Source organism: Scomber scombrus, chromosome 23 (genome assembly GCF_963691925.1).
Source record: "Scomber scombrus chromosome 23, fScoSco1.1, whole genome shotgun sequence".
Taxonomy (NCBI): domain Eukaryota; kingdom Metazoa; phylum Chordata; class Actinopteri; order Scombriformes; family Scombridae; genus Scomber; species Scomber scombrus.
In genome coordinates this window covers 5,319,189-5,336,477 of record NC_084992.1, presented here as the reverse complement: position 1 = coordinate 5,336,477, position 17,289 = coordinate 5,319,189, and the positions used below count along the sequence as shown (strand labels likewise).

The window sequence follows — 17,289 nt, the reverse complement described above, 5'->3', positions numbered from 1 at the left end:
GGAAGGAAGGAAGGAAGGAAGGAAGGAAGGAAGGAAGGAAGGAAGGAAGAGAAGATGGATGGAAGGAAGGAAAGATGAAGGGAAGGAAGAAAGATGGAGGGAGGGAAGGAAAAAGGGAAGGAAGGAAGGACGGAAAAGAAGGAAATAAGACAGGAAGGAAGGAAATATGGAGGGAAGAGGGAAAGAAGAAAGGGAGGAAGGAAAGAAGGAAGGAAAAGAAGATAGGAAGGAAGGGAGGAAGGAAGGAAGGAAAATAAGACAGGAAGGAAGGAAAATAAGACAAGAAGGAAGGAAGGAAGGAAGGAGGGGTGAAGGAAATAAGACAGGAAGGAAGGAAAGATGGAGGGAAGAGGGAAAGAAGAAAGGGAGGAAGGAAAGAAGGAAGGAAAAGAAGATAGGAAGGAGGGAACGAATGGAGGAAGGAAGGAAAATAAGACAGGAAGGAAGGAAAATAAGACAAAAAGGAAGGAAGGAAGGAAAGAACGAAAAGGAAGGAAATAAGACAGGAAGGAAGGAAAGATGGAGGGAAGAGGGAAAGAAGAAAGGGAGGAAGGAAAGAAGGAAGGAAAGAAGGAAGGAAAGAAGGAAGGAAAACAAGATAGGAAGGAAGGAGGGAAGGAAGGAAGGAAATAAGACAGGAAGGAAGGAAGGATGGAGAGAAGAGGAAAAGAAGAAAGGGAGGAAGGAAAGATGGAGGGAAAAGAAGACAGGAAGGAAAGTGGGCCAGATTGGACCCTCAACGGGCCGGTTCTGGCCCACGGGCCTCATGTTTGACATCCCTGCTCTAAACCATAAATGTCGACCTCATGATGGAGCTTGAACAAAAGTCCGTAGTTTTCATCCTCTGAGGAAAATGAATATCTGCACACAATCTCCTCTAAATCCATCTGATAGATATTTAATTCTTTCAGTTTCCAAGCCTGCTAGCATCGTTAAAAAATGAAATATTTCCCTTTATCTGATTCAACACGGAGGACATGGCTTCCTGTTCCTCGCTGTATGAGACGGCAGCAACAAGATGGCTCACAAGAGACAAGAAACCCAACCAAGACTTTAAACTGAAGCGACATCTTCCAACTTTGTTTTTTTTTTCTTCCTTTTGTTTTGAGAAAGCAGGACGTTAATGTTCTCTGGCATATGAGAAACATATTTGCTCAGTGAGATCTGCTGAGATTCCCTTTATTACAAATATCCCTAAACCATCACTAATCCAGGTTCATCCCTGCGCTTCCCACAAAGATCGCTTTTAGCTTTATGCCTGTATTCGATCCCGCCGCTTACGTAACAGCGTCGAGGCCCGGAGAGAGAGGGGGGGAGAAGGGGGGGGGGGGCGCTTTTAAGTGAGCGAGCCCCGTTCCCTTTCTTGCTGATTTTGCCATTTTTTCAGAACATCTCGTTAAGTTGACGGCATCGATTTCACACAAGTGGCTCCATCTTGTCAGCTATCACTGTGAATAATGGGGAAGTTTTCACTCCGTCTCTCATGTTTAAAGGTTCTCGCCTTGTGCTGACGGCTCGTTTTTAATCACACATGCTGTCTTTCTTTGAACCACTTTGTCTTTTTTTTTTCTATATCTACTATTTCAGCCTTTTTTGCTTTTTCTGTCTGTGCTCGCTTTTATCTCCATCTCAGACGAGGAGAGGAAACTTTACATTCCCCCCGCTCTTGTTTCCTTTTTCTCTCACCTTCTTCCTCACGTCGTATTCGCGGGAGAACGACGAGAACGTGTCGCTTTCTCTCCGACCTCGCTTCAGTTCTCACACAAGTTCACCTGAGGTTTCCCAACATTATCTCACCGCCTTTCTCTTTCACTGTCTAAATCTCACCCAATCACCCATAATATTGACTGTCCTCTTATCTGGTTCTCGTGGCCCGGCCTTGAACCAACACGCAAACAATGCAGAGCATGCCAAGCCAAACCTTTTTCCTAAGAAGCAAGTGGCTGCTTCGAGAGTAACAAGGGATCAAAACAAGACAAACAACAGGTCTCCCTCCCTTTCTTTCTCCTTAACAACAGTATTAGAAGGCTTATTCAGCTCTGTCACGCTCTGTTTAATGTGTATTCTGCCTTCAAAGAGCCACTACAAGAAAAGAAAAATGACACCGGAAAATGAATTACCTGTTGATCCAGTTCAAACACTTTCTGTTTTGTGCATGTCGGCTTCATAGAAAGACTATTAATGTGTAAAATCTTGCTCAACTTGCTTCATTCTTCAGATGAACGTGCAAGGAAATCTTAGTTTTCGGAGAACAGACTGATCCTTTTAAGTAAATTAAACATAGTTTTATGTTTCCAATACAGCAAGTTTCAACTAAAACCACATTCTGATTGGAGGAGCTCACTCAGTTGTTATGAGGTTTATTCCAGGACAGACATGAAAAAATAAACCATACATTAGATTTTGTTTTTTATCTGATGCTCCTCTCTGAGTGTTAAAAGTTGCATAAGAGAAAACATCACACATCGAGGTAACTGTCTGAGTTCCCCGACGAGACGACCGTGATCTACATTTCTTCAGCTGTCGGGGACACAGATATGGTTTCAGCCAAAGTTGGTTAATCCAGCTTTTACTGGATTTGAATTTTGTCCTTAATTTTCCAACAAATCTTTAGTGCATCAGTTAAAGGGGATTGGACACTTGTCTAATTGCAGCCTTGTTTAAGATTTAGGTAGAAATAGGAAGGTATTTTTGCACAATATTTTTGTATATTGGAGAGTTTTTCAGGCTGTGTGCATAAAAAAAACTGTACTCTTCAGGAAAGGTCCCATGAAATTTAGAAAGGCATAGACAGTACATGATGACAGAATACTGGTGGGAAGATACTGAATCCTGGTTCAATAATATCTGATCTACAAATACTGGAATAAAAGGTTGAAATCTGTAAAAAATATAGACATAGACATAACCTTAGCATCTGCAGCTACAGACCTGACATTACACTAACTTTTCAAATCCGAGCTAGGTGACATTGGTAAGAAGGAAAATCTGATACTTTAGATATTCAACTCCAATCAGGACCCACTTTCTGCACCCAAACAGTCAGATGTAGGTTCAAAATAATAAAAAAGTGAAAAACAAATAAGTACTGTATGTGTTTTAATCAGAATAGAGCAGCAGATGAACTGTTTAGAGTGTAAAACATAAAAACGACTAAAAAATACAATTACATTTCTAAGACCTCAAACATATTTTTTACTGGAACACCTGGTCCGGAGATTTCGACCATAATCCAAAATTTAGATTTTTTATATTTAAAAATGACAGATTGTAGTCAAATCCATCCGCTGGAGGAAATCATGTGATACGATCAAGTATCCAAGTCCAAATCAAATGATAAAATCCCTCCATGGTCAAAAGCACTCCAGAAGGACACATAAGCATTTTTTGTTCTTTTTTCTTTTACAAACCGCAGTTGAAAAATAATACCTTTAACCTTTTTAACCTTTTTCTTTGGGAGATCAGCTGATACGATCTAAAGCTCCTGAACGGTCACTGAATGTACCTTGTGGTGAATTTGTTTTGTCAACTGCTGTTTCCAAGGTGAAACATGTCTGTGATTATCTGAAGAAGTTGAGCTGTTAGTCACTGAAAAGTAATGCATAACAAATCTCACATAAACGTATTATTTTATGTTAGAAATGTCAACATCAAAAATGTCAAAATTGGGTTTAAAAACAACATAAAACGTCTCTTTAGATACAGTTACACAGTCTAAAAGACCAGCAAACGTGCTATAAAATACCCTTAATTTGAGCCACTCAAGTAGTTGACAGTGGTCACCTGGTGATCACTTGACCCAGTTAAAAATTAATATGCATATGCAAGGAACACATTAACACTTGAAGCGGTAAAATAATCATAAAGCCATAAAATCTGTTACTACTAACCTAGCAATCATCAAAGCTCAAAGTCTGCAACAGTATTTTTTATGCATCAGCACACACTTCAGTGCTCTCAAAGGCTACAAGCATGACTCACAGTGAAACATGTTGCATGCATGAACACACACACACACACACACACACACACACACAGATAGACAGATTGTTACAGTACCTTACAGTAAGGTCATGCAGCAGGTTTGCACTGAGAAAGTTTGTTTTGTGATGACTGCAGCAAGTCAAGTCGGAGTCCCTCCGGGTGCTACTGACGCAGCGAGTACGAACCGAAGTGTGAGAGAAGGAAAGAGGGGTGGCGGGAGATAAACAGGGAGGGATGGACAGATTTGTGGGCAGAGAAGCAGAGAGAGAGAGAGAGAGAGAGAAAGAGAGGGAAAACAAAAAAAGGGAGAGGTGGAGCAACACTGACTCAACACTTGTGTTACAAACTCTACAAAAGCTGAGAGAAAAGAGGAGATCGAGGAAAAAGAAGAGAAAAAAAGGTGGGTTGAAAAGCTTAAATTAAAGGGAGGAAAGAATAAAGAAAAGCAGCATGAGGGTGGGCATGAAAATATGAGGAAAAGGCTGAGGGGATTGCCACAAATGGTGGCAAATATTGACACACAAACACACAAATACACACACCCTCAATTCTGACCAATTCCAACCAAGCAGACATCTGGCCCAGGGTGGATTATGGGTAATTAACTGCTCTTTAATGATTCCCGCTGAGTGAGGACTCTGATGGGTACGAACTCAGATTACACTCTGATACACAAAGGTGTGTGTGCATCTGCGTGTGTGTGTGTTAATGTCTCTAGGGAGCGAGCCAGGGGAATCACTGAGATTACACAATGATCCACCGCAGGGATTGCCTTGAACACACATATACACACACGCAGTCACACACACATAAACACACACAGGCTGACAAAAATGTCTACCAACACATCCTTAAAACCATCCTCAGCCCTTAATCCTGCCTTTGTGTGTGGCTGTGTGTGTGTGTGTGTGTGCATGTGTATGTGTATATGTGTGTGTGCAACTTTCATCCTTCAATCTGGTATATAAATTTACTTTCTGATCATATTTGCATTTAAATACTTTATCTTTATGTTTTAATACACACAAAGTACTGTGTGCATTTGACTGATGGTAACATTCGTAGGTATGTGTGTGTGTGTGTGTGTGTGTGTGTGTGTGTGTGTGTGTGTGTGTGTGTGCGTGTGTGTGTGTGCGTGTGTGTATACACAACATAATCCACAAAATGCCCCAAACTGTCCGTTTGTTGGGTGACTCAAGGCCAGACACTGCAGATAGTATCGACCCCAAACACAAAGGCAACAACACAACAAGGACTGAGGTGACGGTAGATCTGAGATACCAAAGCAAAGAAACACCTGACCTGATATTTGAAGTGTCTGTGCCCAAGAGACAAAGAGAAAATGTGAGAGAAGGGCAAAAACTGTATATGGGTGACGAAGGAAAAAAACATAGATCAGATATAAAGATGGATGTAAGGAAGAGTGTCCTTTGAAACCAAGATGAGCAAACTGTCAATCAGTGCCCACATTTCAGACATCAAAGCTACTATAAATCTTCAAATCTTCAAATCTTATTAAAATGACCACTAGCATACTTATTAAAGGAGCAAGTTTTGTTATTGAGACCATAATGACTCATTGAAAATAAATATTGACTTAGTATTTCTAGAGAGAAGTTGATGCTTTTTGAATGGGAGGAAGTTGAAGCATCTAGTGGCCATTGATGGTATTGCACTTTATGATACGTTCCCATTGGCTTCAGCCTCAAGCTGCAGTAGTTGCTTGCTTGGGAAAATCATGACATGATTAAACAAGTAGAAAAAACTTACATGTGAAGATAATTGTATGGTGAGAATGAACATAAAATCATATGCTATGGATTTCACAGTCAACAGATCTTAATATACCGACTGAAGGCTGTGACTGTGCTATGCCGAACTAAAAGACCACATCATATATTTTACTATTTCGGGATAGTGTGTTAAATCAGATGACATAACGTCATAAATTCTCGCCTTGACTTTTTGTTGTGACACATGGAAACTGACTAAATAGAGCTTGCTTTCATGACATAGGTAAGGAAGGTCCTGCTGCACCAATGTTGCTTGTTCCACCTGATAGCGACAATTTTAACAAAAGTGAACCTGCAACCATTAATCGTCACTGTCTGGTCTGTCTTTTTTCATCCTGGCCAATATGAAAAGGGTGTGTGAGTGCACAGAATATATACTGTATGTGTGCTGACTCTGATATCACATCCACAGACCAGAGAGGAATAGCCAGCATCACAAAACACAAGGTATAGTAAAGGTTGTCAAACTAGGCAGAAAAAGCAAAATAATTTCTTCTACACTAGATAAAAATTTGCCAAAGTAGCACCAACACATGTTAAAAAGTCTAGACACTACAAGTATGTCATACAGGGCCATTGTCAGGCTGATATTATGGAGTATAATCCGACCATTAGACAGCATTTTTGACAGACATTATCAAAACACCAAATCCTAAGGCTGCAGAGTCCATCACAAACTTTCATCTGTGTCTGACGGATTCTCTGTGAAAGACTCACTTTTAATGATAAGAACAAGAGGGAAATCCCATCTCTGGGAGAAGAAGAAAAACAATCACCAAGCAAAGAGAAAATGCTGGAGAAAATTTGCGGAGAATTTGATTCTCACAGGAGCAGCATCCTCATGGGATCCGTGTCTTCACCAGTTTTCACAACCTTAAAGATGGCAGAGCTGTAAGCTGTTGAAACCGTCAACAATTCCCTGAAGAAGAGCAACTTGTTTGACATCCCCTGGTGAGATTAGTCCTGCTCATACAGGAGAAAGAGAGAGACATAAAACCACTGAGAGAATGCTACAGAGAACAAAGGATTTTCAAAGCCACAAAGAGACAGAATATTGTATGAAACAGACACACTACATCTGCGATATACAACTTTGATGCTGCCATAGTAACTCAGTACAGTGTTTCAGGGTGGAATAACCACAGACTTTACAAAATTAGCAAAGACACTCAAGGTCAGACTAACTAGTGTCAGACTTGGTTGAACCTTTAGCTGCACATTGGTCTATATGCTAACATTAACATATTACATTTGCATAGCATGGTTAGACAGTACCAGTCAATAGTTTGGACACACCTTCCCATTCCCTTAATAAGAAAGTGTGTCCAAACTTTTGACTGAGACTTGGCCCCCACCTGTTCTCCACTATAACTGTGAGTACTGGCTCACCACAGGGAAATGTACTGAGCCCCATCCTCTACAGCCTCTTCACATACAGTTGTGTTGCTGTATTCGCCACTAACACCATTGTTACGTTTGCAGATGACACCGCAGTGATTCAGCTCTCAAACAATGACGAATCACACTACAGAGCCGAAGAGCAGACACCGGTGAGCTGGTGCTCCGAGAACAATCCGTCCCTTAATACAGCAAAGATCAAGGAGTTAATCATCAAATTTGGAGGGTCACAGGATGACAAGTACCCTCCATCAATGGAAACAGAGTGGAGAGACATCTCAGAGGACTTTACATGGCCTCTTAACACCACTGCACAGGTCAAGAAAGCACAATAATGTCTGTATATATATCACTCCCTTTTCCTGCCTGCCTCCCAGCTTACACTTCAGGACTGCAATGGAAATAAGTCATGAGACCTTATTGTGATACCCTATGAATTATTGTATCTTAATTTATCAAATAAAGTAAATCAATCAATCACTCAACAGATAATAACTTCCACCGAGAGCCTCCTAACACACTGCATCTGTCTGAGGTATCTCAGAGGCTGTGCAGCTGATAGGAAAGCTGTTCAGCAGGGGTTGTCTCCAGCGCACTAAAGATCACTAGGATACAACTCCGAGCCCTGAAGGATATCTACAGCCCACGCTGCCTCAGGAAAAACCTACCAGCATCTGTAAGGACGCCACACACCCAATGCCATCGTCTGTTTGAACTCCTTCCATCTGGCAGTCGTTATAAGACCTTCTACGCCCGCACCTTTCAGACTGAGAAATTGCTTTTTCCCCAGAGCTATAACTGCTCTGAATCAGTCCACCAGATACCCTCCAACATAATCTGTCTGACTGCCCCCATAATTGTCTGGCACAACTGACACAAACATACTCCACTATGCCACTGAATAAGCTGTACGGTACACAAGTATCCACTGTTGCTGTGTGGATATCCAATGTCCAGTATCTGGTATCTACAACTCAGTGCCAGCTGCTGTAATTAATAACATCAGTGTAAAGGGGACTAATACATTCATCCACATTGTTTTAAACCTCTATAGACTCTACACCTACATTTCCATTCTGTTTCGGTATTGGTGTTGCATTACACACCTGAGCTGTTGGCACTGTTTAAAACTGCTGGTCACTGTTTATATTGTTATATAAAGTTTATACTGTTTGTTACTAACGGTAATTACTACTTTGCTACTTCTCCACGCTGTATGAGTTCAGTTGCTTCATTGCACATCGGAGTTGTTGTACTTCTTGGCACTGCCAGTCACTGTTCGAACTGTTTGTAACTTCATTGGCATTTTATTGCTATTTTATCTTATCTGCTGTTATATTTTTTGCCTTATCTATATATGAAAGTCGCAAAGTTAATCTCATTGTGCTTGTACAGTAACAATAAAGCAATAAAGATATTCTATTCAATTTATCTATCTTAAACAAGTGTTTTAATTTGCATAAACATAACCATAAAAACACTGTTATGATGTTTTTCATAGTTGTTAATCAACTATATGTTCAATATTCATATTTTGTGAATGTCTTCTGTATTGTGTTGATTAAGAAACATAATCAGGGCTGCAATTTACTTGTTGCAATAAATTAGGAGAGCGTTACTAGGAGATTGGGTTAGTTCGAGGGTATTTCAGTTGACATGACTTTGGGTGGGCCGCTATGTCATCCTGTGCCCACTGTGGTTGGTCATCACTTATTAGCCAAAGTGCAACATATTGTCTAAAATCTTCCTCTTTATCTGCTTATTCTAACAGGGAGAATGAGGCAGTCAATTACTATCACCTGCAGTTTGAAGATTTCATTAATGCCTCTCAGCAAGTTTGCATTAATGCATTGTGCATGTGTGTGTATGTGCACTGTAGGAGGGAGGGCTGTTAATCTGCTAATCCGAGCCCCCTACAGAGCCAGATTACTGGATAGTTGTTTGATAAGGAAATGTGGGAGGCATTAAAACATATAAATGTTTCTCTGCTCACCACAGTTTGACCCAGACAAATCCTTTATCTCATAACAACAACACAGCTTTTCACTGATGGGAAATTTTAACACGATTACATTACATCAAATCATAAAAAAATGATCTAATGTGATACAAGCAGCTTTAGGAACCCTTAAACTCGAATTGACAGCTTTAAATTTGACGATGGCCCAAAAACCTTACAAAATGTGTATTCTAGCATTGAAAATGTTTGTCTTAAATCACCCTGAATCAGCCAATAAGGTCCTTAAATAGCCAATAAGGCCACAGAAAGAATAACGTCATGTGGAAGACCACTGTTTTACTGGATTTAGCCCAGTTTGGGACCACCTCTTCTACTCCATGGGAAACAGTACTGGTTGAGGAAGTTAACTTGACACGCATTTGCCAAATAACCATTTAGTCCTCTTCCTCAAAGCCTTTCTCCTTTTGCAAAAGTGAAATACACCATTTAAAATATTCAAAATCCCCAAAAAAATACATTTAACCTTTGTGTGGCGTGTTCATGATAGTTGTCAAGTGAGGCTGAAAATGGTTTAATTAATGCCAACTATGATTCCCCCTCAATGGGGCATTGATGAGCCCATTCGGCTTGACATTTAGAATGAGGCCAAAAATATCGGAGCACTCGAAGACATACTCGAACAAGCATCATTAAAAGGTGAGATTTTGGATTTCAGAGGGTAAAAAAAGACTTCCAGGATCAGTACCAACTGTTTGGTTTGATAAATGTACGTTGGATCATCTTCTTCATGTCAGTAAGAGAGCAGTTCAGAGCTGCTTTCCCAACGTTTTTATCCAGGAATCATCATGCATCAGCATTATATGACAGTGAATGTTAATTATTTTGAGCGTGTCCAACTTAATTTCAGATGCTCCAATGTTAAAATATGAAAGCATAAGATTGAAAGACTTAAAATAGCTTTTATGTATGACTTGTGGATGTTGATTGACAGCAAACATGGAGTCAAACTAGTGTCTTAATATTTCAGTAATTTTAATGTTACTTGATTGAAATACCTGCCCTGTTATCCCAGCTGTGCAGGGGCTCGGTGTTCCAAGTAAGCTAGCATTAGCTTCGGTAGGTAGGTAGGTACTCCTGCACTCCTTACTTTTATGATAAGTTTGTTTTTAATTAGTTATTTGACGATATAAAGAGGGGGTGTTATGTGGAAGGTCCTGGCTCCAAACGGAAAAGATGGCACTGGCCAAAAACAGCAACTCTGGGCTTCAAACCAGCTCCAAAAAGAGTGACGTTACACCTCTCCATGTCTGTTTTTATGTACACTATGGCTGACACCCCTGCAGTACTTTTCTGGATATCGTGGTTGTAAGAAATCCCCTAAATCTCCAACTCGGACATGACATATCGTCTTTCTGCATGAAATCTGAGTAATGAAGTCCACATAATATCTCTTTTTACCACATGTGGAGGCACTACTGACCAAAGTTACCATGTTGCAACTTTCGCCAATTCCCACAATTATTTAGCTGAAATTCTTCATGGCTACTGATGTTGATGGTGTGGTAAATTAGAGACTTTGGAACATTTTTTTTCTGCAGAAGTTGGAGGGGAAAAAAACTTAAATTATTACCAAAAGTAAAAGAAATTCTGATGTTGTCATTCTGGTGTGTGAGTGGGGTTACATAAGGAAATGTCTGGCTCAGGACCCAATCTAGTTATATAACTCTGGTTTTGGACAGATGATGTGGTCGTGGTGATGGTGTGTGTGTGTGTGTGTGTGTGTGTGTGTGTGTGTGTGTGTGTGTGTGTGTGTGTGTGTGTGTGTGTGTGTGTGTGTGTGTGTGTGTGTGTGTGTGTGTGTGTGTGTGTGGAGGGGGGGGCCACAGGGGAAAGATTTCTGCAGGGTGAGGAGGACCACATGGGGCAGTAGCTCTTTTTCTGGCTTTGCTTCGTCCATTTCTCTCACTTCAGCTCCTCATTTTCCCCTGTCTTTCCTCTTCTCTCCCTCTCATCTTCCTTTCATCTGCCACCCACCCTCCCAACTTCATCCCTCTAGCCCTCTCCGCCCCCCATTTCTTTTTAACATTTGCTTCTCTTTCTTTCACACCCAGATTAGATGTGTTTACTCAACCGTCCATCATGTGTGTCAGCCTGCCGTGTTCACATCCACATCCAATGACATAAAAATGAAAGCGAATAATAAAAAAAGAGAGGACATTTTGATAGAAGAAAGAGTGGTGGAGAGAAAGGTTGTCTCAGTTTGAAAATACACAAAAAAGCCAGCATCATGATGCACAAAACTTCAATGAAAAAATGACTTTTTTTCTTGGTGTTCAATTCACTGCTTTCTCTCGTCTGCCCACAGCAGTGACACCCTGAAGGCAACGCTGATGCAACAACAGCATGCTACATATCAACACGAAAAGACACTCGATATGCTTTGTTTGGCTTCACACTGCATTACAACATGGCTTTAAAAGAGCCGAACAGGAGCTGTCTGACTGCAGAAGCGCACATTACATTACTGCCGTTAATGCCATTTTCTACAGTGATTCAATTTTTTATAGATTTTACCGTCGTTCCTCTTTGGCTTTCAGTGGTTTCTGTGAAAAAAGTTGTATAGACACCATCAAACAGACAAACATCACAACATATTTCAGAAAACTAGAACTGCACTATAAAGTTGGAGCACTTGCAAGAGACTAATTTAAATACAGTCAGAATCAGCAGTGGTAGTCAGTTGTACTCCCTACAGCTGCGGTGATCAACAACGCTACTACCCTACATTTTTTTTAGGTAACTCCCCACTCTAACACACCTGATTCTAATAATTAACTCCTTATCAAGCCCTTTCACAAGCTTCAGTTGCTTGATAACTAGTTAATTATTAGAATCAGGTGTGTTAAAGTGGGGAGATACCTTAAACATGCAGGGCAGTAGCTCTCCAGGATCAAGGTTGGAGACCACGGCCCTACAGTGTGGCACGTAAACTGATGTTCATGTGACAAATGAATGGAGAGTCCAATTAATCTGTTGTACAATGGATACCAGGTGTTTGTCTGGATTAAAATATTTTTGATTGGTAGCTAACAGTCCCTTTTAAACAGGTCTCTGCTCCACAACATTGCTATAATACAGATAAAAGTGACCAAATTTTCAACTGAAAGTGAACCATGAAAGTGTCTGAGTAGTCTCAGCAGTCTCAGCAAGGGGATTTTTTAATAATCTTTTTAAAGTATGACAAGTGTTGTGTAGGTACCGGATATGCTCGGGTGTTCTGCAGAGTAATGATAAGGCACGTTATTGTGGTCCTTGTTTGCTAACATTAATTAGGTAACAACTTTTTACTACTAAGATAATTGTCCTTTACAAAATGCCTTGGGCTCTGTTTGTTCGTTGGTAATTAGTGTGTGTCTTGCTATGGAGGAATTATCAGCTTTTCATGTTCTAGCATGGCACCGGCATGCTCATTAGAGACTTCTGCCGGCTGAGATAGCTAACTTCCGGTTAGCCCTCCAGCTAACTTGAACGGGGATAAAACAATTCAATCATGCAGCTCATCTAGACTTTCAAAATGTCATCGGACCTAATGGAAAAGGGGTAATCAAACATGTTATTTCTGTAATGGGCTAAAACATGCAAAACCCCAGAATTATGCATGAAAATATCGGACTACATCATAGATGACTCACACTCATAAGGTGTATCTGAAAATAAATGATGCTGTTTGAGCAGTAAACATAAACTTTAATCCTTTATCCTCTATCTATCCCCCTTTCTTTATAGGAGGTAACTTTTAAGTCGCTCCCCATAAACACCTCATCTGCATATAGATTACATCTGCATCAAGGTCCAACATCAGATTTATTTTTGAGGTTATTTTGAGATTGAGGTCAGTTGGAGCAAATAGACTATTATTATTTTTCCAATCTATAAAACAGACAGTTATGCAACAGGAGATCCCTGCTCAGTACAACTGTCATCCTGTTCTCAGTAAAGCCATACTAGACAGTCCAGATTGTTACCAATATGCTCAAAGCCTGCAGACCAGACTCTTGACTCAGGATTTCAGTCTGTGTTAATAATGCTGACTTCAGCTGGTGGTACCAGATCTGTTGCATGTTAAACTAAGATGAAGTGAAAGTGGTTCATGTCTCAATTTCAGCTGCTAGATATATTAATGTAGGCCAAGATTAACATACAATTACCCAGAACATGCAATGTTTTTTAAAGGCTGAAGCTTTGTGGTCTAATGTACATATGATACTGAACTCTAAGCAATCAAATAATAATAAAAATGTTATGCAACTGTATGTTTAATGTATTAATGTGTGGTGGATCCCCTCTTGTGTCTTATGTGACTCAAACTTGTGATGCAAGAGAGACTTCAGAGAAATCTGCATGATCACTTAATTTATCCTTAAGTGGCTTCAAAGTTTGCACAAAAATTACAATAATTACTTTACTGCAATGCTCAGTTTCTTTTATTTGGTGGTACTTACTCATTCTAAGGCCTTTATATAAGTCAATGAATGTTTGCAGTGATAATGCAGAGATGCTGAAGCATTATTTCGTAGTTAATAAGTAGATATGAAATGCTAACAATCCAAACGTCTGTGCTTAAGTTGTACAACTTTTAACTGTAATTCACTCTGAGATATTTGGTGTTGTTCTAGCAATATTCAGACTGGCTTCAACAATTTAAGTCCAACCCTGTGTTTGAAGGATCATCCCACCGGTTGACGACCAACAACTAAATCTACTCATAGACTCAGTTCTTGATGAGGTGAACAAGGGCAAAACATCCTTTCTTTAAAGGGTTTTCATGATCTCTTTGACTTTGTGCGGCTATTTGATTACCATAAATATAGATGCACAATAACACAGACATATAGTCCCACAAAAACACTACATATTCCTCCTCCTCCCTGTTGTTCTGAGAGAGGATTAGGCCTACCCAGTGTTTTGGTATTTAGTTCTGCTCTATTATGCCCTTTAATTTCATTTGCCTCCTGCTGTCGTACCCCGTAGTCACTTAATCAAATAATAATCAGTGTTGTTGGTTGGTGGTTAAACATTTAGCTCCGCTCAAAGCCAAAGAACAATACGAATGCATCGGGAAAGCGCAGAAATTCGTGCCAAAACGCTACAAGGCCAAGTCTGTGGCTGCGTCTGGAAACGGAGATCCAAGAGCGTACCAGGTCACTTTTGTTTATTTGAGGGATTTGGTTACAAAATGAGTTTTATAACAAATGAAAAAAGTGATACTGATTCATTCGAAATGAGTTATACATATGGAATAATGTTATAGAAACTATTTGGTTGGCAAAAAGAAAACAATTCTATCAACCAAATCCTTTGTTTCTACTGAAAGACGAACTTCAAGAGTGATTTTTAACTCTCAAGATATCATCAGTAGATTGGAACTGAGTTTTTCTCATGGTTTTCTTTAAACTGCGGCATGAAAAGTTAATTTCAGGGTTAAAGCCATTTGAGACGTTGCAATAACAAGTCTATTTCACAAAGGATCTTTAAGCTCATTCTGCAAAGAAACCTCAAGTCATTACTGCTGTTTCTGGTTGAAGCTGGAATGCAGAAATCACAAAAAGATTTTTATTGACAAGCGTATATCTTAAAGTCATGGATTTGGTTTAAAAGAAAGATGTTTTCTTAGGGTGAACAAGGTTTTCTTGCATAACCTGATGCTGCCATTAGAGAATCATAAGCAGTAGTACCAAAATACTGATTAAAACACTTAATTTACAGTTTGAGGAATCCTGATTTGTTTTAAAACTAATATGAACACCAGTTTGGCTTCAGTTTATGAGCTTCCCACAGAAAAACTTCATCTTTCTGTCACAAGAAAATCACCATAACTAAAGTTTGGCTTTCTTCACCAACTCTGTCACATCTTTTAAAAGTGCGCATAATCCCTCTGCGTGCCGTCAGCCTCCGTAACACACCGCACAACCCATAGCTGCAACAACAACAACAACACGTGATGTCATCGCTGTGAGATCCACCCGCTGCTGTTTGATGACAGCATCGCGGGCTCAGATGAGAAGAAGCAGCGTGGGAAACCGCAGAACACTTGGCCCAATTTGTTAAAGGCATTTTCCTGCGATGAGTAATGTGACGAGGCTGGAAGAGGACACTGAAGCCAACTTTGCATCTGTGTGTGAAGAAACACACTGTGTAATATGTGGGATTCAAAAATGTTGGTCAAAAATAAGATTAATTACATCACCGTTAAACCAAAACAGCTTTTCTGAAGATAACAGAAAAACTGGCCTCCCTGCTTGTTAACTGCAGTGATACAGCTGTGCTCCAGCTGACAGAAGCCCGCTGGGAAAACGCTGCAATGCTGGACAAACACTCACACTACAAAGCAAATCTGCCTTTTTGCATGGCTAGAACCTGCACATTTTATATGTTCCCACTGTACAGATCTTTTCACATGCTGGAAAATCACATAATCAAAGCCATAATTCTGTCCAACAACAGTTTCTATATTTATTCAAACACAACGATCACAGTGTTTCTTTTAAAAAAAAACAACCTAATATGAACTTAAACCACAGAAAAATGTAAGAAAATTGAGCCACAGATGTCTGGAAGATGTAAACAGTGTAGTCTGTTCTGCAGCTACGTTCAATTTTAAATCACAGCAGTCTCAGTCTATCAGTTATTCCAATGATATCAAAAACAGGCTCACTATAGTTAAAAACACATCTATTGATCCAGAAGAAATGTGGGCTGATTATAACACTAGTTGGAGTTTAAAATCGGCTTAATCCGTATAGTCTCTGCCTCAGTGAGAAGATGAAATATGAACCTGAAAGTCAAATTTAAAGGCTTAACAGCGACTTATATTTCTTTGAGAAAACACTTAAACTTAAATAGAAGGGAAGAAAGGTAAATAGGTCAAATGAGTGATCCCAAAAGGAAATTCTGGCGCAACAGCACTTAAAGGCCCAGTGTGAAGAATTTAGTGCCATCTAGTGGTGAGGTTGGAGATTGCAACTAACAGAATACTCCTTCCCCTCCTTTTAAAGCATGTAGATCTTAAGGTGACCACAAGACAAAACACTTGAAAGTCTCTCTCTCTAGAGGCAGTGTTTGTTTTGGTTCCCTTCTGGGCTACTGTAGAAACATGTCAGTGTAACATGGCGGACTCTGTGGAAGAGGACATGCTCCCTATGTAGTAATAAAGGGCTCATTGTAAGGTTACAAAAACACATGATGACGAAACATGAATTAAAAAATACTATTATATTCCATTTCTGCTGAGTCCCTTCTGCTAGATGCCACTAAATTCTACAGACTGCACCTTTAAGTCACATAAATAACAATATAATGAGATAATTACACAAATGAGACGGGTAAGAAACAAAATACAGGTAAAGCTATGAATAAATTACAATAAAATGGAGAATAGAAGCTGAACTAAAACAAGGACCATAAAAGTGTACAATAATCGTGCTATAGTATAAAGTATTCTGACTTGTAAGGGTATTTGCACATATTGCATTGGGTTGCACAGTGTGGTCTGATTAAATAAACATTGATGCTGCTTTTTTGACTCAGTGATGTTGTTGATATAAAGAAAAAGCCTAAAGATGGTGCCCTAAGACCCCAAACAGCTGTGAAATGCTTCATACTTATGTTTAACATTAGCATCTGCTTCATCTAAACTTGTAAAAACTTACAAAGCACCAGTGTTGTTCAGAAAAACTTTTAAACCTTTATAGTTTAAAACAAAGGATTTATATTTTCAAAGGCACTTTTTTAAAAACTCAGAGGCTCGTTGAGAATTTACTCCAATACTAATGTGCAAAGTGTACGATAACCAGCATGAACCCATAATCAGATCATGAAAAAATGCTGATGCACTACACTCAGTTGATATAACCTAGAAACAAAAAGGCCTCCTTGTTCTTCTTCTTACAAGAGTCTTCTTTTACTTCTGTGCAGTAAACATTGAATCAAGAATAAGACTGCAGCCAGGTTGCAGCTGGATCCTGAATATTAATGTGCGTTAATGTAAACACCCTCACTGTTAAGTCCCTAGCTCTGGCTCCTCGGGCGGGGCAAGAGTACTCTGATCTGCTGTTTCGCTCTTGCTCTGGGCTGTACGGCTCTCACACATTCCTC

The 17,289-nt window shown here is 39.7% G+C and overlaps 1 protein-coding gene across 1 annotated transcript in view; it reads right to left on the bottom strand.

Moving 5' to 3' along the window:
* nhsl2 (NHS-like 2) overlaps window positions 1-17,289 on the bottom strand; it is a 186,041-nt gene that overhangs the window by 103,154 nt on the left and 65,598 nt on the right. The window lies entirely within an intron of this gene.